The sequence below is a fragment of the Balaenoptera ricei genome, chromosome 6 (genome assembly GCF_028023285.1).
Source record: "Balaenoptera ricei isolate mBalRic1 chromosome 6, mBalRic1.hap2, whole genome shotgun sequence".
NCBI classification, from domain to species: domain Eukaryota; kingdom Metazoa; phylum Chordata; class Mammalia; order Artiodactyla; family Balaenopteridae; genus Balaenoptera; species Balaenoptera ricei.
In genome coordinates this window covers 45,880,340-45,907,840 of record NC_082644.1, presented here as the reverse complement: position 1 = coordinate 45,907,840, position 27,501 = coordinate 45,880,340, and the positions used below count along the sequence as shown (strand labels likewise).

Here is a 27,501-nt window from a genome sequence, read left to right as displayed (position 1 = left end):
ATCTTCCAGCCAGTGTGGGCGTCTGTCTTCCCGGCAGTGAAGTTACATGTGCTCTGCCACCATAAATACCCTTGCTGCACTCTCTCTTTTTTTTTCTGTGAAGACTTCCTGATGCTGTTTAGGTGAGTGCTCTGAAGCTGTCTCTGCTGGCTTCTGATTTTCATTTGCCCCATTTAATTGTAAATTAATGTATAGTATTCTTTAACTTCTACTTTTACCACAGGTGTTTTTATGGTAGAACTGTGTTCCCCAAAAAGATATGTTCAAGTCCAAAGCCCTGATACCTTTAAATGTGACCTTACTTGGCAACAGGGTCTTTGCAGATGTAATCAAGTAAGGTCAGAGTGGAATACAGTAGACCCTAAATCCAGTTTGACTGGTGTGCTTATAAGAAAAGGAGGAGAAACAGACACATGAGAAAAACACCATGCAACAGTGGAGACAGAGGTTAGAGTGATGCACCTCCAAGCCAAGGACACCAAGGACTGCCAGCATGTGTGAGAAGGTTAGGATTAAGCTGTTATTCTACAGGAACTCAGAATTTCAACCACCTTTATAGTTGTATTGACAAGAAAGAGACTGGGGACTAAAATAGCCGCTAGAGGACTGAACGCGGAAGAGCAAGAGAAACACACACACACACACACAATAAAGAAAGAGAAGGAATGGCGAAACTTTGAGCAATGAAGCTGGGTTTCCTCCCTTCTGGAGGTGACAATTGGGAAGGTGACTGTGCTTTGCTTTTTCTGAGACTTAGAAGCTTAAAAAAGGTAGCGATTATATCTTGGATACTTTATGGTTTTTCGAGAATCTAATCTAGGGTCAAGCAGGAGAGGTTATGAGCAGCAGCTCCATAGCACCTCGGAGCCTTTGTCTTTTCTCTAATCCCAAAGTTAATCTTGGTTATGCATCGTGTAGGTCAATGCCAGGTCATATAGAAACGAAAGCCTACATTTGAAGGAGAAAATCGCTCTCACTAGGTTTCATTTTACTACAGTCTTTATTATTTGCCTAGAAAAGTTCCCCTTGGAACAATCTCCCTAATAGCTCCAAGTTATCTACTTCATGATCTACAAAATCTAAATTGGCTCCATTCCTATTTAAAATGACACTTTCTCCCCTTCCTCTTCCATTTCAAACTTCTTCCACCTCATTTTATAAGCTAAGAAAAGCTCCCTGACTTATTGCCCCTAAAGTACTAACTAAATGTTTCCCATAAAAATTTCATTAAATAAGGTATACAGAAAAGAGAAATTATCCCATGTATATATTTTAGATTTATTATCTTTCATTTAAATTTCAATTTATATGAGTACATGCTTATTTTACCCTTTAATTAGTGATAATATTTACAATATATATTATATATTATAAATAAAATAAATATATATAACATATGTATTTAAAAGATAGACTTGAATTACCAATCCAGAATTTAAAACTTCATTAATCCTCCCATGAACACCCTCATTGAGAAATTTCTGGTAAATCAATGTTTAGATAGCATATTGAGAAATAGCACAAATTAAAGGAAGTGCAGTTATTGACCATTATGTGGTGCAACACCATGTTGCACACATTCTACCCTATACACAGTATTATTTAATTCATTTACTGTGTCAGAGAGATGTACCTATATCTCCTGAGACACACAGAATGCAAATACTTCCCTGGGTTACAGAACTAGCAAGAGGAAAAGCTGGAATATAAATTCAACTCTGTACTGCAACAAATCTAAGTCTATGTTCTTTCTACTCTTCCATCTGCGTGTGTGTGTGTGTGTGTGTGTGTATGTGTGTGTGTGTGTGTGTGTGTACCCACAAACGTATACATCAGTGATTAAGAACACTGACTCAAGTCAGTTTCCTTGGATTCAAGTTGCAGCTCCATGTATCATCTATGTCTCCTTGGGCAAGTTAACTAATCTTTTTATTTATTTATTTATTTATTTAACATTTTTATTGGAGAATAGTTGATTTACAATGTTGTGTTAGTTTCAGGTGTACAGCAAAGAGAACCAGTTATACATATACATATATCCACTCTTTTTTAGATTCTTTTCCCATATAGCCATTACAGAGTATTCAGTAGAGTTCCCTGTGCTATACAGTAGGTTCTTGTTAGTTATCTATTTTATACATAGTAGTGTGTATATGTCAATCCCAATCTCCCTATTTACCCCTCCCCTCATGTTAATTCATCTTTATGGGGCTCACCTTCCTAGGGTATAAAATGGGGTTAGCAATAGTCCTTTTTTTGTAGGACTATTGTAAACATTAAATAAGTTAATATTTCTTTAATTTTTAGAAAGTACTTGCCACATGCTAAGCGCAAAAATCAGTACCATAAGCTGTAAGTATTAGTTTATTCATACAAATACTTAGGTGTTTCTTTGTGTGTATAGAGTCATCATGATGGTGATTATATAAACCACAAAATATTAAATACAAAGTACCCAATTTTATTGTTAATATAAAATGTTTTGTTTTCAGAAGATTTTATGAGTTAAAGCACTATACATGAATATGGCAAAAAAATTTACTCAGCAATTTCTTAGCACACACATTATATAGGTTCAATTATAAAAATTTAACAAGAAGTCAGGATTATCTTACAAATGTATCTACTATATTTACTATGAAATACTCATTTACATATATTTTGCATATATTACATATATACATATATATCTGCCTGAATATGTATAACAAACTATGGGAAAACTAGAGAAGCTATACAGATTGATAGAAAATATGCTAATTTTTAGGAGATTTGAATTAAACCTAATCTCTGTTTTTCTGTGTTTCAGTCTACACTAACAATCAATTAGCAAATGATTGCTATTATATTTAAAAAGGGCTATTATTTTAATGTCATATTTTTTGATGCCTAGTACAGTGCCTAGCACATAGTCAACACTCAGTAAATATTTAGTGGATTTATCGACTGTTCTTAAGGAAATTATAACATGTAGACAACAAGAATGTCATAATCTTCATTATTTAACGTCCAAACACATGGGGAACTATTTGATAATACCTTTGCCAGTTTCTTGCCGCATATTCTTTTCCTTTGAGAAAAAAAGAAAATTTCCGATTCAGGGCTCCAACTGCTATGCCAACTAATACTAATACATCAGTTCTTGTTTTTACTCTCAGCCTAAAGACAGACTCACCGACAAGATGAAAAGCCATATAATTTACACATCACTTACTTTAGTCCAAAATGTCCCTAAGTGTCTGGCATCCAGACCTTTAGGAAAAACTTTGAGGATTAGTCTGTTACCTAAATCTTATCAGATATGCTTCACAGGCAAGGCATAAAAACTATTAGTAAAAGGGAAATACAGTCTTTGGGCATATGGTTTAGGAATGTCCTCTGGACTATTAATGAACAAGTAATCAAGTTACCTTTCCTTTCCTTTTTTTTTTCCTCCTCTCTTGTAGAAAAAGTACGGAGTAGTAGACCTTAACTGAGTAAAGGTGGGTTTTCTTAACTATCTTTATTGATTAAATATTCAACAATAAGCAGTGTAGAGTTGTGTTACCTGACACGAACAAAGGAGCCAGAGCCTCTAAATCAAACACAGGAAAAGCCAAGATAAATGAATGAAAAACCTCATCTGTAAAACAGAGGCTGGAGACCAGATGCTCCCCCAGGTCCCTTGATGCTTTAATGCCGCATTAGCAGTATTAGCTTTGTAAAATGGTAATGCAGTAGCGATGGAAATCAGGCACCACAGATTACTGCTCATGCTACTTCAATCAGCAGAATAGGTTAAACTCTAAAAGTGATCTTACTAAGCATGAGATTTCTGAATGTTGAGCTGGGGAGAATTAATTTTGTTTATGATTCATAAGTGTAATTATTTTGATACAAGCTATGATGAAATCTTCAATCGATATATAATTTAAAGAGACTTTGTGAAAGGTAATAGAAAAGATTTTGGAAGGTCAACAAAGTTGTAGTAAAACTATGTACTTGATACTGAACACTTCTTCACAGGTCACGTCATGTAAGGAATTTCACTAGTCGCCAGTGAAATATATTGGGGCCATCTGCTGAATTCCATTGATAAGGCACTTTATTCAGTACACCCAGTTGTAAACTTTTGGACTATGGGAATTTTCATTTTGGAGTTTTCTGCACTCCATTATATATGTTATTTCCCAAAATATAGGCCTGAATAATGAAAGGATCCTCCAATATTATGGCAAATATACCTATAAGAGGGTTTTTTAACATATGCAGCAGTTGTTGGCAGTGCTCACAGCCATATCAGTGTGTGTTTGTGTGTGTGTGTGTCTGTTTGTGCTCCCCTCACCTCATTTCCAGGTTATCTACATTTGTATACCTGAAAGCTCTTTTGCTGTAACCTTGGAAGTTTAGGATAGAGAGGCAGGCTAGAAATACAAGGCAATTAACACCTCCCTGGGAGCAGCCCTCAACTAGTATTCTCAGAAATTGGTGGGTCAATGCATCAGCCTACCCTTGCCATAAGTAGATAAATCGAGGCATGTGCTTTGCAGCATTTCACAGGGGGAGTGAGTTTCAGTCATCCTTATGGAAGCCAGCTGTCACCCCTCCCCTTTGGCACCTTTCTATTTCCCTTCCATGCTCCATGCACTTTCCAAATAAACTATTTGAACTCTAATTCTGCTTCTGAAAGAACCAAAACTTAGACAATGTGCCTCTACATTCTTTAAATAAACATTTGCTTAGTACCTCATGTGTTCTAGTTACTAGATATACAGCAGTCCCTGCTTTAATGGTGGATAAAAAGAAAAAGAAAAAAATAAAGAGAGGAAGGGAGAGAGGGAAGAAGAAAGGGATGGGGAGGGAAAAAGGAAGAAAGGAAGGAAACACAGGTGTGTGTGGAAGGAGGGAGGGAGGGAGGGAGGGAAGGAAGGAGGGAGTGAAAACAAAGGAATAGGAAATCAAGGGAGTGCAGAGGATGGGGAATAGGGTTATGATGACCAGGGAAGACCTCACTTATGATATTGGAACAGAGGCAAGGAAATGAACAGGTTATTCATGTTAGTGTTGGTAGAAGAAATGTTCTTGGCTTAGAAAACAGTGGTGCAAGTGTCTTAAGTCAGAAATATGCTGACATTTTAGATAAAGAGCAAGGAGGCCAACATGTCTGGAATGAAGTAAACAGGAGAGTAATAAGAGGAAGTCAGGGAATATTTTGCAGGGACAGCTTAAGGAACTTCGCTTACATGCTGAGTGAAAAGAGAAGCCACAGAAGGTTCTGATAAGAGGAGTAATGTGATCTAACTTGAGTTTTAACACCATCACTCTGGCAGTATTGAGAAGAGCCTGGGGGATTCTGGGCACATTTTGATGGCAGAACCAACAGGATTTGCTAAAGGGTTAAAAATGAGGTGGGGGGACTTCCCTGGTGGTTCAGTGGTGAAGACTCTGTGCTTCCACTGCAGGGGGCACGGGTTCAATCCCTGGTCAGGAACTAAGATCCCACATGCCACAGCATGGCTTAAAAAAAAAAAAATGAGGTGGGAAAGAAAGGGAGGATTCAGGGATAATCCTAAGGTTTTTGATTTCAGTAGCTGGATGGCAGGAGATAAGGGAAACTACAGAAGGACCAGGAATTTGATTATGGACATGTTCAGTCTACAATCTCTTTAAAATCCAAGTGAATAAGTTAAGTATGCAGGCAGACCTAAGAATCTAGAATTTCTTAAGAGTTAAGGGCTGAAGATATACATTTAAGAATTGTCAGCATGGAGAGGTAACTTGAAAGCCCTAAGAACTGATGAAATCATCTGGGGAGAGAATAGAGAAGAGAACACTTCTGAGGACTGAGCCCTGAGCACACCAATATTCACAGGTTCTGGATGATGAGGATGAGACAGCAAAGGACACTGAGAAGAAGCAGGGAATGAAGAAGGAAGAGCGCCAAAACATAACAGTCTGTATTTTTGTCTACTTTTCTGTAAGTTAAAAATTTTCTAAAATAGACATATATTCCTGTTATTTAAAAAAATTAAACAGGTAAATTTTTGTGCTCCCACAATAACTAAAATATAACACAATTTTTTAAACTAAAGTCCACAACAATTTTCTTATTATGTAAAATCTAATATTATTGTTAAATATAAAATTTAAAAAAATTTTTTTCTGTGAATGAGGTTACAGACCACATATATTTAGATTTCTCTAAAACAGCTATTACCAGGGAATATATGAAACTAAAGTTGAGATAAATGTGGTTAACTTCAAATTGTAATGTACATACGAATCATCTTGTAAGCCTACTCATATATATTTTTTCAGATTGAAGAGGTCCAAGAAGGCATCTGCATTTTAAATAAGAATCCTGAGAATTTTCATTTTACAGAGGAGAAAAACAAAATAGTCTTCGAGGGATTAAGTTATGCAAGTTCTCACAGCTACTAAGCAGTGAAATTGGTATCTGAATGCAGATGATAGAAGCAAAATACATAATTAGGCATTAAAGGAACGCATCGTTCTTTTAGAAAAAGCTGAATTATTTTAAATAAAAATGGCATAATCTACATACATGATCAAAAAAAAAGTCATTTGAAAATGCTTGCTTTATAAGGCATAGTAGTATAATGGAAAATGAAGAAAGTCTGTGATTTTGCACCCAAACTCTACCATTTAGTAATTGTGTGGCAATAAGCAATTTACCCGACCTACCTAAGACTCAATTTCCTCATCTGTAAAACAGAAACATCTATCCTCACAGTGCTTACAATGGTTTCAAAACTCAACTAAAACATTGATTTCTTAATCTAGAATGTGCTGTAGTTCTGAAGTGTGAAGTCATCATATATGTATACTAAATGTGAATTACTGTACACATATAAAATTATTAGAAGCAAAATTAAACGCTTCCCAATAAATGGATGCAAACCAAATAGCCCCTTATATTCAGACATAGCTGAGTATAAGCACCGTTTGTAGAGGGGTGAGTTTCTTCTTCAGTAGTCCCCGTCATGTGTCATCTCCATGGCTTGGTCTGGCACCCCCTGGGAGCCATTCACACTATCTCCATGTTCTAAGAACTGGGATCTTTACTTTTTCCCTTTTAGTCATTAGGAGAGACAAGCTTCACTCAATTTGACTCTGTGAGAAAGTTCTTGTCTTCTGCAGGTCTATCCCAAGATGTATACAATTGTGAAAGGTGAACAGAATGAAATCTTTCAAGAAGTAATGGTCACCTTCCATATTCTAGCCAGTGTGTCTCCAGAAACATCAGCAACATCATTAAGGCATTATTAATGTCACAAAACATTAAAAATATAAATGAACTGAATAATTGGCCATGATCCCTTGGCCACCTTTAAATTAGCATCCATCACCTACATAGACATCAACATAGACACGTGTCCATGCTTTGTGAACAAATTAGGCTCACTTCCTTTAGCACTTTAGCATTCATTTGCCACTTTTTTTAAAGTAATAAACATCATACCTCAAGAAGTAATTCTTCATATAAAGACGTTAGTTAACATCTATTCATTAGCTAAGAAATAGGAAATTATTTTTAATGGATCAACCAACTTAAATGCCAATGGCACAACTTGTAAACGTTGCTGAAAATGTATGGAGAAAAGAGACAAAAATAAATAATGGCAGAAATGACAATATGTCTTCACCTTTATGAGTGCTATGTGTCAGACACTGTGACATGTACCCTTTGGCTGCATCATTCAATTTAATGATCAAAACAACTTAAGAGTATTATTTAATTATGCATAATTAGAGAAACAGAATTTTAAAAGTTAATAATTACGTAAGTTCACCTAGACAGTAAATAGTGGAACCAGATTTTCATCACAGGTGAACCAACTCCAGAACTTTCCCTTTTAACCATTGCAAGTTACTGTCTCCAGTTGTCTCTACTGTGCTTTTTCATGAGTTGGAGGATATTATCATTCTCCCATTGGTAATTAACAAAATGGTAAATAATATTAGATATTTATAGCATTATCATTAACTATCATTACTATTCCTAGTAACAGGAAATTTTTGATTTGAAATAACTGTAACAAAATATCTACTTTTATTTTTAGTCACCTGAAGATATCTTTCATAGGTTTGGTTTGGAACAGTGACTAAATCTATCCATATTATACTTTGACCCTCTGGAAACCATATTTAATTTTAGGATTTCAGGAAAAGTTCTTTTCTATTAGTGCTGGATAAAATCTCTATAGTTCATCCAGCCAGTTCATCTTCTTGTTTCCTTGAAATTCTTAATTTCAGCCATCCCAAGATAACTGCAGTTAAAAAAGCTTTTGGCAAGGGAAGCCTTAGACACAAGTTTTAGATTACTTCTCCCCACCCTAGTTTGTAAAATGGGAAAATCTTGTATTGACTACAATTGTTCTGTTAACACACAGGGAGGGAGAAGCCATTTATTGAAACAGATTTTTCTAACTTCAATTGTTCCCCAGTGTAAAAAACAGGCACTTTGAGAAACTCATTCCTTTTTTTCAGACCTCTTGGGAAGTTTGCAAGAACTACTCCAATGTGCTAAATGGCACCCTAGTTAACTCTGAAAATGCATGTACCTAACAAAATATCCCACTCACTTTTCAGATGTAGCTTATTCTTTAGGGAGAACATCTAATTTAATATTTTATTATGAGTTTCTCTTGGTGGTTCACTTTATAGCTCTTTAGTTGCTATAGCTATAAAATGATCTAGATTAGCATAGAGCAACCCAAGACAACAATGTAAAGAACCCTGAAACATTTTCCACAGTAGTGTAATTCCTTAGACTATGAAACATGGAAATATAGTCACTTGAGTGCTGGATGCCTTTCAAATGTAATATTATGAGAACTTTGCTTTTATTGTAGGATAAGAACAAAGAACTCATAATTAACTTGTAGTCTAGTAGCTGACAAAATGAAAAGGGCCTCAGCCCCAGATTCAATTAACATACTATATCCTTATTGACGTGTAGAAGTATATTGCCTTGATTTAAATAAATCTCATCATATTTCCATGGGGAGCACAGAAATTTCAACATCTTATATGGATGTCCATGTTATACTTTGATTAGCAGGAAAATACTATAACAGGCAAATTTTATACGTAGTGCCTAATGTGTTCTCAACTATCTAGACATCTTAATATTAATTCCTTATCAGATACTTCATTCTCTTACTAATTCTCCTTTATACACTCCTCAAAATCTTTATTGCCTACTTGACTTTCTGACATTTAACATTTTCCTACTGGTTCTTCATTTCCTTTCTCTCAATTTCCTTCTCTCTCTCTAAGCACATGTACGTACAAATTTATTCATTTTTCCCCAGTCATTCCTTCAATAAAACTAGTTACTTACTGGACTTCCCTGGTAGCACAGTGGTTAAGAATCCGCCTGCCAATGCAGGGAACACGGGTTCGAGCCCTGGTCTGGGAATATCCCACATGCCGCAGAGCAACTAAGCCCGTGTGCCACAAATACTGAGGCTGCACTCTAGAGTACGCGAGCCACAACTACTGAGCCCACGTGCCATGACTACTGAAGCCCACGCGCCTAGAGCCCGTGCTCTGCAACAAGAGAAGCCACAGCAATGAGAAGCCCGCGCACCGCAATGAAGAGTAGCCCCTGCTCACCGCAACTAGAAAAAGCCCGTGTGCAGCAACGGAGACCCACCGCAGCCAAAAATAAATAAATAAATGAATTCATTAAAAAAAAAAAAAAACAACTGGTTACTTACTATGAGCTATTCAGCATATATGTTATGGAGGCCTACGTTTCTTATTTCCTTCTTAGAGAAGATCATAGGAAAGTGAAGTACAGCTAAATCCACATGAGTAAGTCTTTACCACCACGTCTGGCCAGCAATTAATATTTGATGTCTAAGCCACACTAAAATGGACATAAACAACTGAAATATCTTGTCCCAGAGACTTCCCAGACTAAACTGTCATTAGGTCAGGCTGGGTCAGACGACATCACTTCATCAGGCTATTTTGGGTTAGCACCTCAGGACTACTCTAGTCCTACGTGTCAGTGCTGCAAAATAACAATAAATACTGCAAGTATATAGCAGCTTATCTTTGAACAGTGCTTTATGTTCCTCAAAACACTTTTACATATCTCCTCTCTTTTTCTGTTGCTAATACTATGAAGTATAAGTGATGTAGACAAAACAAATGAAATATTATAGCCATCCTTTATACAAGGAAACAAAGACCAAGAAAGAATAAGTGATTTGCTCAAAACCCAATTAATAAGGATTATGGCCTAAACCCAATTTCTGGTCAAATGTTCCTAATAAAATACTATTGCGTGTCTGATTTACACAGGCATACTTAGCTATAACAGAACAGAAATTGAGATAGTCAAGTTCTCACATCGGGGGAGCTGGTGGAGAGGTGGGGTGGAGATTTGGTACTCTGGTTGTACCAGCTTCTCAGGGGAAGGAGGAAGCAGGGCCTGACCACAGGTGAGCAGTAAGCATGTAAAAAGCAATGACCCTCTGATTAACTTCTTGCTTTCACCTTGTTTCTCTAACATCTTCTGGTCAGTCTTAACAATCAATCTGACCCAAATTACCACAAAGAAACAAAAGGAAACCCTTTTTAAAACTGTGTTCCACCTTCATGTTCATTGCAGGATTACTCACCGTAGCCAAGACATGGAAACAACTAAATGTCCTTTGATGGATGAATGGATAAAGAACATATATGAAATAGAATATTAGCCTTAAAAGAAGGAAACCCTGCCATCTGTGACAACGTGGGGGGACCTGGAGAACATTATGCTAAGTGAACACAGAAAGCAAGTACTGCACGATCTCACTTATATATGGAATCTAAAATAGTTAAACACATAGAAGAGAGTAGAATGGTGCTTGCCAGGGTCTGTGGGGAGGGGGAAATGGGGAGGTGTTGGTCAAATGGTACAAAGTTTCCATTATGCAAAATAAGCATTGGAGGTGTACTATTTAGAAAGAAAGAAAAAGAATGTATTCCACCGCTCCCATCACTGCTCACCCTTGCTACACTTCTCAACTGTCTTAATAGCTTCTAAAGATGGTCCCCTTGTTTGTTTTGGTAGTATCACTCACCCCACTGGACTTAATAATTCTTGAAAGGTCTGTCAAAATATTAAATCATGCATGTGTGTTTGAACATTTAACATATACCTCCTACACTGTGGTCTATATCAGGGGGTCAGCACATTTTTTCCATAAAGGGCCAGCTAGTAATAGTTTAAGCTTTGCAGATCATAAACTTTGTTGCAACTACTCAACTCTGCCATTAGAGTACAAAAGAAACTATAGAAAATAAGTAAAGCATGAGCATGGCTGTGTTTCGCCAAGACTCTATTTACAAAATAGGTGGCAGGCTGGATTTGGCTGACAGATACAATTTGCAGACCCTTGCCATATATAAACTCAATGTCAAACCACAGGACATTTTTCTCCACCAGGACAACCTACAGGTTTTTAAAAAAATAGCTTAATGCCTGTACATCCTCCTCATTGCCTACAGAAGGTCCGGAGTTCCTCTCTTTTTGAAGAGTCTCATGTTGATTTCTTGCTTCAGAGGGGAGGTGCCAGCCTATGCTCACCATCCTCATAATTCCAAGTGCTTATTTCCATCTACTTTATTAGAATCTTCATATCTTGAAATATTCTATGTAGTATTTTCTCCATGTAGTCTATAATTTTTATTCTCTCTGATCTGCTAATGCACACAAAGAATTCAAGCTCCTTCATGTTCTCAACCATGGCCACCATGTTACCTTCATAAAACATAATGGTCAATTCAACTTTCCTAACTTCCAACTCTCTACTCTCTTACTATACGTACCTCCCAAACCTTACTATTGTACCATGCCTGAACTATGCATATCAGTAATTCTTTTCAAAATATTACTCTTTAGAGTTTCTGGTTCTGGCATATACATTCCTTAGTCCAGTAACTAGGCTCTTCAAGAAGTTCTTTATTTGTTGAATTTTCAAACCTATATAATATAGTGTCTACGGCTCAGGGCTTGGCACAAAATACTTGATCACTTCCCTCAGTTGGTGGTGTTACCATGTTACCAAACCAAAAACTACTGGATTTCTCAGGGTTCCCAGTGAGGAAGGAAGCAAGATGGGCCATGATGCATATCAACCACTCAGTTCAGGGGTTTTCAGCTGAATAATCTTTCCAACTCTGCCAATACTGAGATCTCCAGTCAAATGATCCCTGTGCCCTTCATCCTTCACAATGTATATACTGACTAGAACATTAAAGCAAGAAGCCTAAATGTTTGAAATTATAGTAGCTTTTGTTCACCCTCTACCTTAGATCACTATGGAAACATAAAATATAAGCCAACAGAATGTTTTATACTTTTACTCAAGTAAAGCTATCAGCAAGAGAGAAAATCAACAAGTGTGGTCATTTTTACCACCTAGTAAGGAATCCTGTGATTTAGAAGCCGATAAGAAATAACAAAATTCTTCCATTAACCCAAATTCTCAGGCCAAAATATAAAGCATCTATAACCACTTCACAAATATCTCCCAATCTTATTTTTGAGGGATGTATTTGTTCATGAATCTAATTTTTCAAAATGGTATAAAATGTTAATGGGATACTTCATGCTAAAATGAATGCAATAATTGACCAATAAAACTGAATAGCTAGAAAATCCAACTTCTACATATGAGGTCACTCTTTAGTGGCTGTAACTTACTAGTGTCTGTATGCTTTCTTCTGTGGCTTATTTATATGACTTTTGTGACCTGACTCTTCCAGGAGCCCAAATCAAGTCAGAGAGTGACACTATACTTCAATCCATCTCTAAATATCCCTGATGCCTTCACCCTCTATTTATTTTGTGGCATAATGTAATTATGCTATAGAAGGTTGGATGTTCAAAACATGTACGTTTTATTTTCACTTTCAAACATGCTGTTTTAAAAATTAATTAGGGGCCTTCCCTGGTGGTCCAGTGGTTAAGAATTCGCTTTCCAATGCAGGGGACGTAGGATTGATCCCTGGTCGGGGAACTAAGATCCTACATGCCGTAGGGCAACTAAGCCCGCACGCTGCAACTACTGAGCATGCGTGCTCTAGAGCCCATGTGCCACAACTAGAGAACCTGCGTGCCACAACTACTGAGCCCCACATGCTCTGGAGCCTGTGCGCCACAACTAGAGAATCCCATGCACTGCAACTAGGGAGAAGTCCACAATGAAGAGCCCACGTGCCACAACAGAAGATCCACATGCAGCAACTGGAACCTGACACAGCCAAATAAATAAATAATTAATTAATTTTTTTAAAAAAGTAATAAAATAAAAATTAATTAGGACTGATCTGAATACCCTGTTTATTTATTTCTTTGTATTTGCTTGTTCATTATTCTATCTAGTTTAAGGAAGAATCTGAGTTGCCTTTACATATGATGAAATTGAAACATATAAATTAATACACCAAAACAGAGCTAGAGAAAATCCATATGCACATTGAAGATCGAAATAAGAGGAAATTTTGAGCACAGATATGTAAGACTCTTATTCCATATGAGTAACTCAAGATGTCTCAGAATTTGACTCTGGGCTTTTTGAAGTCAAAGTGAAAACAGAAACATGGTTTTCAGGGCTCTTAAGGAAAATACACTATTTATCAAGGGACGCTAAGAAATGTATGCCATTTCATAGTGGTAGTAGTCCACTAATTATTATTATTATTATGGGATATTATTATGTGCCAATCTCTGTTTTGCTTAACTGCCAGGCATTAACTCATTTCATCCTCACAATACCTCGAGAAAGTAGTCATTATTATTTGAATTTGACAGATGAAGAAACTGAGGACTAGTGTCAAGAGAGGCTTATGAACTTACTCAAGCTCCCACAGCGGGTAAGAGGTGAGCTGAATAATGAACAAAGGCAGTCAGCATCTAAAGATGTTATACAGGGGGCTTCCCTGGTGGCGCAGTGGTTGAGAGTCTGCCTGCCAATGCAGGGGACATGGGTTCGAGCCCTGGTCTGGGAAGATCCCACATGCCACGGAGCAACTAGGCCCGTGAGCCACAACTACTGAGCCTGCGCGTCTGGAGCCTGTGCTCCGCAACAAGAGAGGCCGCGATAGTGAGAGGCCCGCGCACCGCGATGAAGAGTGGCCCCCACTTGCCGCAACTAGAGAAAGCCCTCGCACAGAAACGAAGACCCAACACAGCCATAAATAAATAAATAAATAAATAAATAAATAAAGATGTTATACAGCATCTCTTATCACTTACATCTGAAAGAAATGCTTGAGGTCTTATGTAGAGGACTGAGGAATGTACTAAAATGTATCTCCAGCAACAACTGCATAAAGACAAAGATAATCAAGGGTTTCTTAAAGTATCTCTAGTCAAGGGACAACTGAGCAGCAAAATTCAAAGAGAGCATGTAGAGGCTCAAGTGGGGCTAGTATGAGCAAAAAGACTTGAAGAAGCTCTTCAAACTATTATTCCCTGAAATATGTGATTTCACTAGTAATCTTAACTCAGGTAACTAGCCATATTTAGACCAAGTCAGCTATGAAAGTGACCCAAGAGGTATTTTTAAGTACATAAAAAATTCCATGGATTTTGCTAAATCTCAACTATTGTACTGTCTTTCCACACACTAATTCAGACATTTTTATTAAACAAACAAACAACTGATACTCTGTTCCATTTAAGCAACGTAAATAATGCCATGAGGCTAAAGAAAGAAAGAAGATACCATATAAAACAGGGCACATGTTTTACTACCATTGAACTGATAATATAGTATTAACTTAGGATTTAGACTTCAAACTACATTTTTCAGTGTTTGTGGTGAAGGTGGAAATATACCAGTTCTTCAGGGTATGCAGCCACACATGTGATATGTGTTACATCTGTAAATACATGAGTTTTATATCTCTTATGAGAGAGTAGGCATTCCATTTTAAGTGTATTGGTTAACCTTATGGCACACTTCTGTTATTTATGTCTGCCATTAGTGCATGGTGACATGATGAAAAGGTAACCAAGGGGTGCTTTAGCAGAACCAATTACTTCCTCTTCTGGTCTTCTCCCCTACTGATCATCTTATTCTGATACTGATCATATTTTACCTAGTGAAATTGAATAGTTCAGCTCAAGTCTGTCACTTACTCTGCTTCTTGAGGAGCAGGCATGTCATTCTCATCTCTGTGACTACATGGTGACTGGCACAATACTTTGACCATAATGGGTGCTCAGGAAATGTTAGTCATACTAGATTAAGAGTCAAACATTCACAATTATTTCTAGAACGCAAGAAAACAATGATCAATACCAAAAAAAAAAACAAACCTTTTGGGGATACAATATTTCTAAGCACTGATTACTAGGTGTCTTTCTATTCCTTTCCTAAGAATCAGAAGAGGTCAATTCCTACTAAACAGGTTGAATAATATTTAATCAAAGAAGCTACTGAATTAAGCAATAATGCTCAGCAGAAAGATTTTAGGTGGATTTGCAGAAATGATAAAAATCCCTGAGACAGAACTTGCAAACTCAGCAACTTATTTTTTAAAGGGAAGAATGAACTTAAGGAAGAGCTAGCACATGATGGCTGAAGGCATATGTTTAACAGCCGTATGTTTTGCTGAGTGCTCCCATTCACAGTTTAATGGGAGCTCCAAGATAAAATTGCACTTACACCTGAGTGTTTAAGGTAAAACACTAAAATGGGTATCATATGCTCAAAATGATTTAGACACTCATCTTTTTGGGCATATATCTCTCTCTCTCTGGCAAAGAAATGCAGTATGGAATCCAGGGCACTGGACTGAACTATGGAGGCAAGAGTCAAACGCAAATTCCAGATGGTGCTGATACAGGTAAATAATAAGTACTTTTTAAACCAAGAGCCTACGTGAAAACCACAATACATTTTTTCTTAATAATACATTCCGAGAAGTAATGATTGTATTATCAGGTGGGTCTACATAGGCTTGTCTGGAAAAAAAAAAAAAAAAAAGCTGCACACTGTGGTTTTAATAGGTGAGCCTTATTCTTTTTTTTAAATTTAATTTTATTTATTTTTTTATACAGCACATTCTTATTAGTTATCTATCTTATACATATTAGTGTATATATGTCAATCGAATCTCCCAATTAATCCCACCACCACCACCACCACCACCCGCTTTCCCCCCTTGGTGTGCATACATTTGTTCTCTACATCTGTGTCTCTATTTCTGCCCTGAAAACTGGTTCATCGGTACCATTTTTCTAGATTGCACATATATGCATTAATATACAATATTTGTTTTTCTCTTTCTGACTCACTTCACTCCCTATGACAATCTCTAGGTCCATCCACGTCTCTACAAATGACCTAATTTCATTCCTTTTTATGGCTGAGTAACATTCCATTGTATATATATACCATATCTTTATCCATTTGTCTGTCGATGGGCATTTAGGTTGCTTCCATGATCTGGCTATTGTAAATAGTGCTGCAATGAACATTGGGATGTAGGTGTCTTTTTGAATTATGGTTTTCTCTGGGTATATGCCCAGTAGTGGGATTGCTGTGTCATATGGTAATTCTATTTTTAGTTTTGTAAGGAACCTCAGTACTGTTCTCCATAGTGGCTGTATCAATTTACATTCTCACCAACAGTGCGAGAGGGTTCCCTTTTCTCCACACCCTCTCCAGCATTTGTTGTTTGTAGATTTTCTGATGATGCCCATTCTAACTGGTGTGACGTGATACCACATTGCAGTTTTGATTTTCATTTCTCTAATAGTGATGTTGAGCAGCTTTTCATGTGCTTCTTGGCCATCTGTATGCCTTCTTTGGAGAAATGTCTATTCAGGTCTTCTGCCCATTTTTGGATTGGGTTGTTTGTTTTTTTAATATTGAGCTGCATGAGCTGTTTATTTTGGAGATTAATCTTCTGTCTGTTGATTCATTTGCAAATGTTTTCTCCCATTCTGAGCATTGCTTTTTGCCTTGTTTATAGTTTCCTTTGCTGTGTGTGCAAAAGCTTTTAAGTTTCATTAGGTCCCATTTGTTTATTTTTGTTTTTATCTCCATTACTCTAGGAGGTGGGACAAAAAAGATCTTGCTGTGATTTATGTCAAAGAGTGTTCTTCCTATGTTATCCGCTAGGAGTTTTATAGTATCTGGTCTTATATTTTGGTCTTTAATCCATTTTGAGTTTATTTTTGTGTATGGTGTTAGGGAGTGTTCTAATTTAATTCTTTTACATGTAACTGTCCAGTTTTCCCAGCACCACTTATTGAAGAGAATTTCTTTTCTCCATTGTATATCCTTGCCTCCTTTGTCATAGATTAGGTGACCATACGTGTGTGGGTTTATCTCTGGGCTTTCTGTCCTGTTCCATTGATCTATATTTCTGTTTTTGTGCCAGGACCATATTGTCTTGATGACTGTAGCTTTGTAGTAAAGTCTGATGCCTCCAACTCCATTTTTTTCCCTCAAGATTGCTTTGGCTATTCAGGGTCTTTCGTGTCCCCATACAAATTTTAAGATTTTTTTGTTCTAGTTCAGTAAAAAGTGCCATTGGTAATTTGATAGGGATTACATTGAATCTGTAGATTGCTTTGTGTAGTATCTTTTCACAATATTGATTCTTCCAATCCAAAAACATGGTATATTTCTCCATCTGTTTATGTCACCCTGATTTCTTTCATCAGTATCTTATAGTTTTCTGAGTACAGGTCTTTTACATCCTTAGGTAGGTTTACTCCGAGGTATTTTATTTTTTTTTGTTGCAGTGTTGAATGGGATTGTTTCCTTAATTTCTCTTTCTGATCTTTTCATGTTAGTGTATAGGAATGCTAGAGATTCTGTGCATTAATTTTGTATCCTGCAACTTTACCAAATTCATTCATTAGCTCTAGTAGTTTTCTGGTGGAGTCTTTAGGATTATCTATGTATAGCATCATGTAATCTGCAAATCATGACAGTTTTACTTCTTCTCTTCTAATTTGTATTCCTTTTATTTAATTTCCTTCTCTGATGCCGTGGCTAGGATTTCCAAAAGTATGTTGAATTACAGTGGTGAGAGTGGACATCCTTGTCTTGTTCCTAATCTTAGTGGAAATGCTTTCATTTTTTCACCACTGAGAATGATGTTCGCTGTGGGTTTATCGTATATGGCCTTTATCATGTTGAGGTAGGCTCCCTCTATGCCCACTTTCTGGAGATTTTTTATCATAAATTCATTCTGAATTTTGTCAAAAGCTTTCTCTGCATCTATTGAGATGATCACACAGTTTTTATTTTTCAATTTGTTAATATGGTGTATCACATTGATTGATTTGCGTATATTGAAGAATCCTTGCATCCCTGGAATAAATCCCACTTGATCATGGTGTATGATCCTTTTAATGTGCTGTTGGATTCTGTTTGCTAGTATTTTGTTGAGGATTTTTGCATCTATATTCATCAGTGATACTGGTCTGTAATTTTCTTCTTTTGTAGTATCTTTCTCTGGTTTTGATAAAAAGGTGATGGTGGCCTCATAGAATGAGTTTGGGACTGTTCCTTCCTCTGCAATATTTTGGAAGAGTTTGAGAAGGATAGGTGTTAGCTCTTCTCTAAATGTTTGATAGAATTCACCTGTGAAGCTACCTGGTCCTGGGCTTTTGTTTGCTGGAAGATTTTTAATCACAGTTTCAATTTCATTACTTGTGATTGGTCTGTTCATATTTTCTATTTCTTACTGGTTCAATCTTGGAAGGTTATACCTTTCTAAGAATTTGTCCATTTCTTCCAAGTTGTCCATTTTATTGGCATAGAGTTGCTTGTAGTAGTCTCTTAGGATGCTTTGTAGTTCTGTGGTGTCCACTGTAACTTCTCCTTTTGCATTCCTAAATTATTGATTTGAGTTCTCTCCCTCTTTTTCTTGATGAGTCTGGCTAAGAGTTTATCAATTTTGTTTATCTTCTCAAAGAACCAGCTTTTAGTTTTATTGATCTTTGCTATTGTTTTCTTTGTTTCTATTTCATTTATTTCTTCTCTGATCTTTATGATTTCTTTCCTTCTACTAACTTTGGGTTTTGTTTGTTCTTCTTTCTCTAGTTGCTTTAGGTGTAAAGTTAGGTTGTTTATTTGATATTTTTCTTGTTTCCTGAGTTACGATTGAATTGCTATAAACTTTCCTCTTAAAACTGCTTTTGCTGTATCCCACAGGATTTGGATAGTCGTGTTTTCATTGTCATTTGTCTCTAGGTATTTTTTTGATTTCCTCTTTGATTTCTTCAGTGATCTCTTGATTATTTAGTAACGTATTGTTTAGCCTCCATGAGTTTCTGTTTTTTTATGTTTTCTTCCCTGTAATTGATTTCTAATCTCATAGTGTTGTGGTTGGAAAAGATGCTTGATATGATTTCAATTTTCTTAAATTTACTGAGGCTTGATTTGTGACCCAAGATGTGATTTATCCTGGAGAATGTTCCATGTGCACTTGAGAAGAAAGTGTAATCTGCTGTTTTCAGATGGAATGTCCTATGAATATTAATTAAATCTCGCTGGTCTATTGTGTCATTTAAAGCCTGTGCTTCCTTATTAATTTTCTGTCTTCATGATCTGTCCATTGTTGTAAGGGAGGTGTTAAAGTCCCCCACTATTATTGTGTTACTGTTGATTTTCTCTTTTATAGCTGTTAGCATTGTCCTTATGTATCAAGGTGCTCCTACATTGGGTGCATATATAATTGTTGTATCTTCTTCTTGGATTGATCCCTTGATCATTATGTAGTGTCCTTCCTTGTTTGTTGTAACATTCTTTATTTTAAAGTCTATTTTATCAGAGTATTGCTACTCCAGCTTTCTTTTGATTTCCATTTGCATGGAATATCTTTTTCCATCCCCTCACTTTCAGTCTGTATGTGTCCCTAGGTCTGAAGTGGGTCTCTTGTTTTTGAATCCATTCAGTAACCCTGCGTCTTTAGTTTGGAGCATTTAATCCATTTACATTTAAGGTAATTATCGATATGTATGTTCCTATTACCATTTTCTTGATTGTTTTAGGTTTGTTTTTGTAGGTCCTTTTCTTCTCTTGCGTTTCCCACTTAGAGAAGTTCCTTTAGCATTCGTTGTAGAGCTGGTTTGGTGGTGCTGAATTTGCTTAGGTTTTGCTTGTCTGTAAAGCTTTTGATTTCTCATTGAATCTGAATGAGATCCTTGCTGGGTAGAGTAATCTTGTTTGTAGGTTCTTCCCTTTCTTCACTTTAAATATATCGTGCCACTCCCTTCTACTTGTAGAGTTTCTACTGAGAAATCAGCTCTTAACCTTATAGGAGTTTCCCTGCATGTTATTTGTCATTTTTCCCTTGTTGCTTTTAATCATTTTTCTTTGTCTTTAATTTTTGTCAGTTTGATTACTATGTGTCTCGGCATGTTTCTCCTTGGGTTTATCCTGCCTGGGACTCTCTGTGCTTCCTGGACTTGGGTGGCTATTTCCTTTCCCATGTTAGGGAAGTTTTCAACTCTAATCTCTTCAAATATTTTCTCAGGTCCTTTCTCTCTCTCTTCTCCTTCTGGGACCCCTATAATGCGAATGTTGTTGCGTTTAATGTTGTCCCAGAGGTCTCTTAGGCTGTCTTCATTTCTTGTCATTCTTTTCTCTTTATTCTCTTCCGTGGCAGTGATTTCCACCATTCTGTCTTCCAGGTCACTTATCCGTTCTTCTGCCTCAGTTATTCTGCTATTGATTCCTTCTAGTATATTTTTCATTTTAGTTACTGTATTGTTCATCTCTGTTTTTGCCTTTGCCTCCATTCTTTTTCCAAGGTCCTGGATCATCTTCACTATCATTATTTTGAATTCTTTTTCTGCAAAATTGCCTATCTCCACTTCATTTAGTTGTTTTTCTGTGGTTTTATCTTGTTCCTTCATCTTGTACATAATCCTCTGCCTTTTCATTTTGTCTGTCATTCTGTGAATGTGGTTTTTGTTCCACAGGCTGCAGTATTGTAGTTCTTGCTTCTGCTCGAGCCCTATTCTTAAGTTTCTAAAGGGCCAGTAAAGAGAGAAAGCCAAGAACTCAAGCTCCATGTGGAAACAATATTCATCCTTAGAAGGCAATAATAAGATCCATTACTTGACTGCAAGAAGCCAGAAGGCAGATTCTGGTCATGCAGGTAAGAAGAGAGCTGGACTTACCAGAAATGGACCTATCAATGGCATACAGGGAGCCCTCAGTACCTGTAATACACCATTTTATAAAAGGGACTTAAACATCCAAGGATCTTCATAGCCAAGCATTTGGGGATCTGGAACTGATTCCTTGCTGATACAGTGGAACATCTCTATCGTTCACTGAGAAAGGAAGAACTGTTTAATAGGAGTAATGGCACAGAAGTGAGCATGACAACAGGAACTAAGGAAGCCAGAGAGTAGTGAGGACTGCTAATTTGAGCAAAAGTGTGTTGTGAAGAAATGAGAAAAAATGGTTGCAACAGGTAATATAACTCTTAAGGTTAGGCACAGAAATTGAAATTTGGTTTAAGAAAAATCACGGAAGAGATGAGGATTTTAGGCACAGGCCTGAGAGCAAGGAAGTGATTTTTTTTTAAAAAGAAGACTGGCCTAGCTATGTGAATTGAAGGAGAAAAAAGGAGAGTCAATTAGGATACCTCAGAGGCTGGTGTTCAAACACTAGCTTATGTGCAGTTATTTGCTATGGCTTCTACTAGACCATATATTGCTCAAGAATAGAGAATATTTGGAACAATTTTCTAATCCAACAACACAATGCTTTTCTTTGTTCAGATCAGACTCCAGATGGATTATTACAGAAGGGAGGTAGAGAAGGAGGGAACGAGTAAGAAAAAAAGGCCCATAGCTATATTTAAGTGTGATATGATGGAAGCTTGGCCAATGTGTGGCAGTGCAAACAGTACTCCAAGGATGTGAGTCAAATTTGCTGCCTTCTCATATATTTTCAGTAATCTACACTACATTAGAGCTGTATATGCAAGTGTAGTTTATGTAAATCCCTGTAGGAAAAAAACCTAGGGGTCTAAAATGTTATTTAATCCAATTCAGTCACATTATTGATGACCAAACTGATAGCCAGACATTCATAACTACAGAAATTCATAAGGAAAATTCAGACAATTATTAGAGCAATGAAACCATCACTGCAACTATTTGAGTGCCTCTGTGCCTCAGTTTCCTTACTTGTAAAATGGGAGGAATATCAGACTAACTACTGGACTGATTAGTATGATTTAACTATCACACAGATTAGTATGACTCACCTTAAATAGTAATTCTACAATTTTTACTACAGGTCAGGAAAATGAATGTTTACATTTTTGTTTGCCTTCATTTTTCTTTTAAATAACATTTCCTGAACTATTTCCTGGGTCTCAATATGAAGCACATTTCAAATAAGAGTTTTAAATGGATTAAGACAATATATAACTCTGCCAGAAGAGTGTCTGTTTATCATGAAGTAGCACAACTATTAGGCTTAAGTCAATGTTGCATATGGGAGTGAAGTTGGAGCAGTTAAGGAAAAATTTTTCTGTTTATCTTTGTTTGTTTTTTTCCAAATCTTGGGATATTGTCCTGCTTTCTTAAATTATTGCTGATCTTACCACTGAAGATTTGATTTCCTTTCACAGTTTTCTCACACTACAAAGTTTCTGAAAACCACTGGTTTTCTCCTTTGTAGAATGAGAAAAATACAATTTTGGATATGGAAGAAGTATCTTGAAAATATTTTCAATTTTAAAACAGAAGAAACCAAAGCACCAAGTGGTCATGTGTCTTACTCAATGCTAACAATTAAATCAGCTAGTCCTTAGTAAAGTGCTTCTTCTCTCTACCTCCCACAAGATGACGGCTAGGCTTGCTTTCACAATCATCCAGAATAGGGGGCTGATCCTGAAGAGCCAGTGCTCATAAGATGATTTCTCAATTAATGTCTTTTCTTTGCGTCGTTTATGATAATTGAGAGGTCTAAGTTTTGATTATATTCTTTCTGTTGGGCAATTTTCTTTCAACACTAGGATTGAAATTCAATTAATTCCATCAATACAGTACTTATTCTAAGTGGTCTTTTACAGTTGACAATTCAAAATACCTGCCCAAAACCAAGTGTTTATTTTTTAAATGCTGAACTTCGAGTTCTCAGATATCATTTCCTGAAACAATGCTCATAACTAGACCTTGCTTCCTTTTGTTTTTTTTTTTTAGGTCTTGCCTTGAGGTATGCAGGATCTTAGTTCCCCAACCAGGGATTGAACGTACGTCCCCTGTATTGGGAGCACACAGTCTTAACCACTGGACCACCTAGGAAGTTCCTAGACCTTGCTTCTTTATACGCTGGCCTTCTGTATGTATTGTAGTGGATTTTTTACCATATTGAAGTAACCAAGCATTTAGACATGTTCTCCTAAGCAAAATTCATCACTCTCATCTCCGTGAGTCAAACAGTACTCTCTTCATTGTGATTTATATCACTTATCAAAGGCCTTTGAGCCTTTGAGCACTTATCAAAAGGCCTTGTTACTCTCTGTGTACATTCTCTCTTACTAACAGTGAGTTCTGAAGACAGCCTTACTCATCTTTATATTCCCAATATCTATCTAGCATGATATGTGGTATTTGATAGGCACACAATATACATTTCTGAATAAGGGAACCCAAACAATCAGTGAATCAAGGAAGGTCAAACTATTCTCTTTGAGCCAAAAAATACAAATTATTATAAAATGACTTGTATTTTATTAACTGACACCATGTACCCTATATAGAATTTAAATAAATACTTGTTGACTCACTAATTAAATGTCCAACATCCTGAGTGGCCTCACAACCAGGACAGACCTGGACACAACCATAAGGGCAAGGTGAAAGAAATGGTTCTGGCTAATCAAATTATGTAACCTTTGAAAATTTGAAAATGGACTACATAATACACAAAAAGTATCCATACTTCATTTTCCAAAATAAATTCTTTTGAAAATGAATGGAATTTATTTTGGAAAATGAAGGAAAAGAGGATATTTACGATAAAGTAATACAAATGTCTAAAAATCTAAGGATAACAGGATACTGTATATTCTTTTAATATTTTTTAAAATTTACTTTTCAGCAATTGTAATAATGGGTACCAGCTTAAAATTACCTTACATTTGAGAAATTACATTATAAATATAAATGAATATTATAGTCATTTGCTTTTGATTACCACTCTTTTATTTAAATGATCTTATTAAAATTAATCTTTAATGTGACTAAAATGCAGACCTAATAGTTACAAAATAATGTTTACAAAATATGAAATTATACTTTAAGTACTTTTATGATAAACAGTGTTAAAAGCAGTCTTCCTCTAGAAATTCAAATCAATAAATACGTTCATTTTTACAGTAAAAAATAGAAATATATTTATATAGTTTTAGTCTAAACTCCATTAGCTCACATAAGACTAAAAATCTGACAATCAAATACTCAATTGGAAGGAAAGTAATTTCAGAATACCTAGAATCTTTTTTCTATGGTCATAGATAAAAAATTGTATTAGACCTTTAGGTATGAAGCTATATATTAAGAGAGCTGCCTGCATTCTTGGTATAAAACTGTATGTACAACAAAGTTTAATGTTTTCTGCTGAAGCATTAACTTTTATTTTGCTAATGTTAACACCTTTGCATGTACAGAGAAATACAAATATTCCCTTCTTTCTCCTTCTGTTATAGAATTAAGCCCTCCTTCCACCCACTAACAATACAAGCCTCAGTTTTGCTGCTGCTAATGGAACAGAAGTCTCTAATCAGTCTCCCTAATTCCAAAATCAATAAACCCCTTTACACTGCCCTCCACACTCTGTTAGAATTTTCTGGCTAGAGCAAAGATCTGATCATATTCGTTTCCAGTGTTGTATCAGTCTCTACAGGTAGCCAAACCCCTTAGCATCTTTTAATGACATATGTGATTTCTTAGAATGTCTCTAATATATCTATTATAGAATTATTAATGTAGTGTAATAGTTACCTATATTCACAGAAACTTGGGCAGATAACACTTTGAGGAAAGGGATTGTGTCTCATTCATCATTTCATTTCTAGGCTTGAGTACACAGTAAGTAATCAATAAATATCTGTCATAATAAATGCTGAATGTATAAATATTAATCATGGGTAAATGTAGATCTAATGACATTACTTCCCATTCAAGTTACTGCTAATTTGACTACAGTTGAGCCAACAATCTTCCCCATGTATGTTTAAATACATATCATTAAAGATACTAACAGATTATCATTTTAATAAACAGATTACCCATGGAAACAAGCTCAACTTTAGAAAATGATCTACTTTAACAATCTGGTGCCTGATGAGAATGGGAGAAGAAGAAACAGAGGAAGAGAGGGAAAGGAGTGTTATTGAAATGTGTCTCCTACATAACGCCAATAAGCCCTAACCCACTGAGATACACATTGTGATCATTTTCTTACTACAGTTGTGTGAATTTGCTGGGATGTATGCTCAACAGGAAATCCACTTTGATGAAATGCATTTTTCAATCTGGAAGATTAAAGTCCAACTTTATTACCAATCTCATTCCTACCACTTTGTAGTTGCCTTTAGCTGTATTAAACCTGTCTGGTGGCAAAATGAATGACCTCCTCCTAACTGAAGCCATACAGTGACTCGTATTGTTCACCAAGAAAAAGAGAATTCTTGTATTAAAAGAATACCAATTACAGATCCCTGATGGTCCATTCATAGTATCTCCACTAACGGATGAAAAAAATGTTCCCTGCACAGACTGCATCTTTTTTCAAACATTTGTGGTGTCCCAGCTTAATAAAAAGAGAAAAAAAGAGGCACACATAAAAATCAAGGAATAAACTGAAAACCCCTGATTACTGAGAACGGAAGCAAAATAAAGAATAATGTGAATCTCATAAACACTATGAGGAATCACATCCAGGTCAATGCATGTTACAGCTTCCCTTTGCAAATACTAAAATATTAACACCTATGGGTCTTTAGTGAAATACTAGGCTACTTTTTTATGTATTATAGTAAGATGTTTACTTATGTTTAGAATGTATGCATGTTTAAATGTCAAGCAAAATAACACACAAAATCACAAAGAGAATTCTAAGTCTCATCAATTGTATTACAATAATAACTCATTCCCCAAGAATATTCCCTGCTCTGTATTATCTACAGAACACTGCAGATACTTCTATTATTGCTATTCTATCATGAAATTGTAATTTTACTATCTGGAGTTTCTTAAAGATAAGGATTAGATTTCCATGTTTTTAACCAGTGCCTAAAAAGTAAGCTTTCTATAAATGATCCTTCGGTAAATGATTAAATAAATGAATTTTAGAAAATTTTCATTCTAATAATCATCTTAACACCATGTTCTTTCATTCCTTGATTTTATTCTTTAATCTGTTTATGCTATATTATGTGCTATATTATATGTAGGAAGAATAGTATATACATTTATAGAGAGTATGCTGTCAACTATGCAATTTTAAAAATCATACAAAAATACTGGGAGGAAATGTCTCCCAGTATTAGGAATTACTTCTGAGTGTTAAATTCTGGCATTTATTTTTATTCTCTTTACTTTTTGTTAATGTTCTGTTTTTCAACAATTAATATGCAATGCTTTTATAATCAGTAAAAAATCTTCTATTAAAACATCCTATTATGATTCTCATTGATCTGACCAATCTAAGCTGTGATAAGCACCTACTCTTACCACCTCTATAGGTAAGAGTGGTAAGGTAAGAGTGGTCTTAGTCTCCTATAAAATCACATATTATTCATTCAAAATAAATGAAGTCATTACCAGTCCATGTATCTGGACAATATGGCTAGAATGTATTCCACCACTTAGCAGCAATATATTTAAATTGTACAAAATAGCCACAAAACAAAAATAATATGTTTCAAGAACATTCATTTATAAGTAGTGAGTTTTTTTTTAATAAAGGTAAAATATTATGTCATATTTCAATCAGTGTTATAAATCAGTGATTAGTTTATAAGGAGAAAATGAACAATCTAGAAAGAAGATTAAAAAATAGTTATGGTAACACCATATATAACGTGCAGTAAACAACTCAAGGAAACTAAAAAAAAAATAGATGAAATAACAGGTCAACATACTGCCTTAAAAAGCTGAGGTCTAGATCTTACTAAGAATATTAAAAAAACACAGCTCCATCATCAAATGAAGAATTGCTTTCAGTCATAAGTTATAACCTCTGAATATGTAAGGCAGAGATGACTTTATATATTGTTTTTCTTAGAATTGTAAATTATTCTAACTGCTTGATTGTTCTAAGATTTCTACAATACAATTTCATTTTTAGGAAATAAACTTCTATGTTAAATAGATGTGAATTCAAACTCTGCTTAACAATTTAACTGTGTCCTAGCCAATTTACCTAACTGCTGTAAACTACACTTTTCCACCAATAAAGGGGGAATAATACCTAACTCATGGCGATGCTGGGA

General features: G+C 35.8%; 1 protein-coding gene and 1 long non-coding RNA gene across 6 annotated transcripts in view; one reads left to right on the top strand and one right to left on the bottom strand.

The window, feature by feature from the left end:
* LINGO2 (leucine rich repeat and Ig domain containing 2) overlaps positions 1-27,501 on the bottom strand; it is a 1,205,266-nt gene that overhangs the window by 994,835 nt on the left and 182,930 nt on the right. The window lies entirely within an intron of this gene.
* On the top strand, positions 90-25,889 carry LOC132367772 (uncharacterized). 2 transcript variants are annotated; one of them, XR_009503854.1, is made up of 4 exons: positions 90-122; positions 5,852-5,956; positions 10,628-10,796; positions 25,289-25,889. It is a non-coding gene; the product is annotated as an uncharacterized LOC132367772 (long non-coding RNA). The 2 variants fall into 2 exon arrangements; XR_009503853.1 differs by lacking the exon at positions 90-122 and adding an exon at positions 3,445-3,482.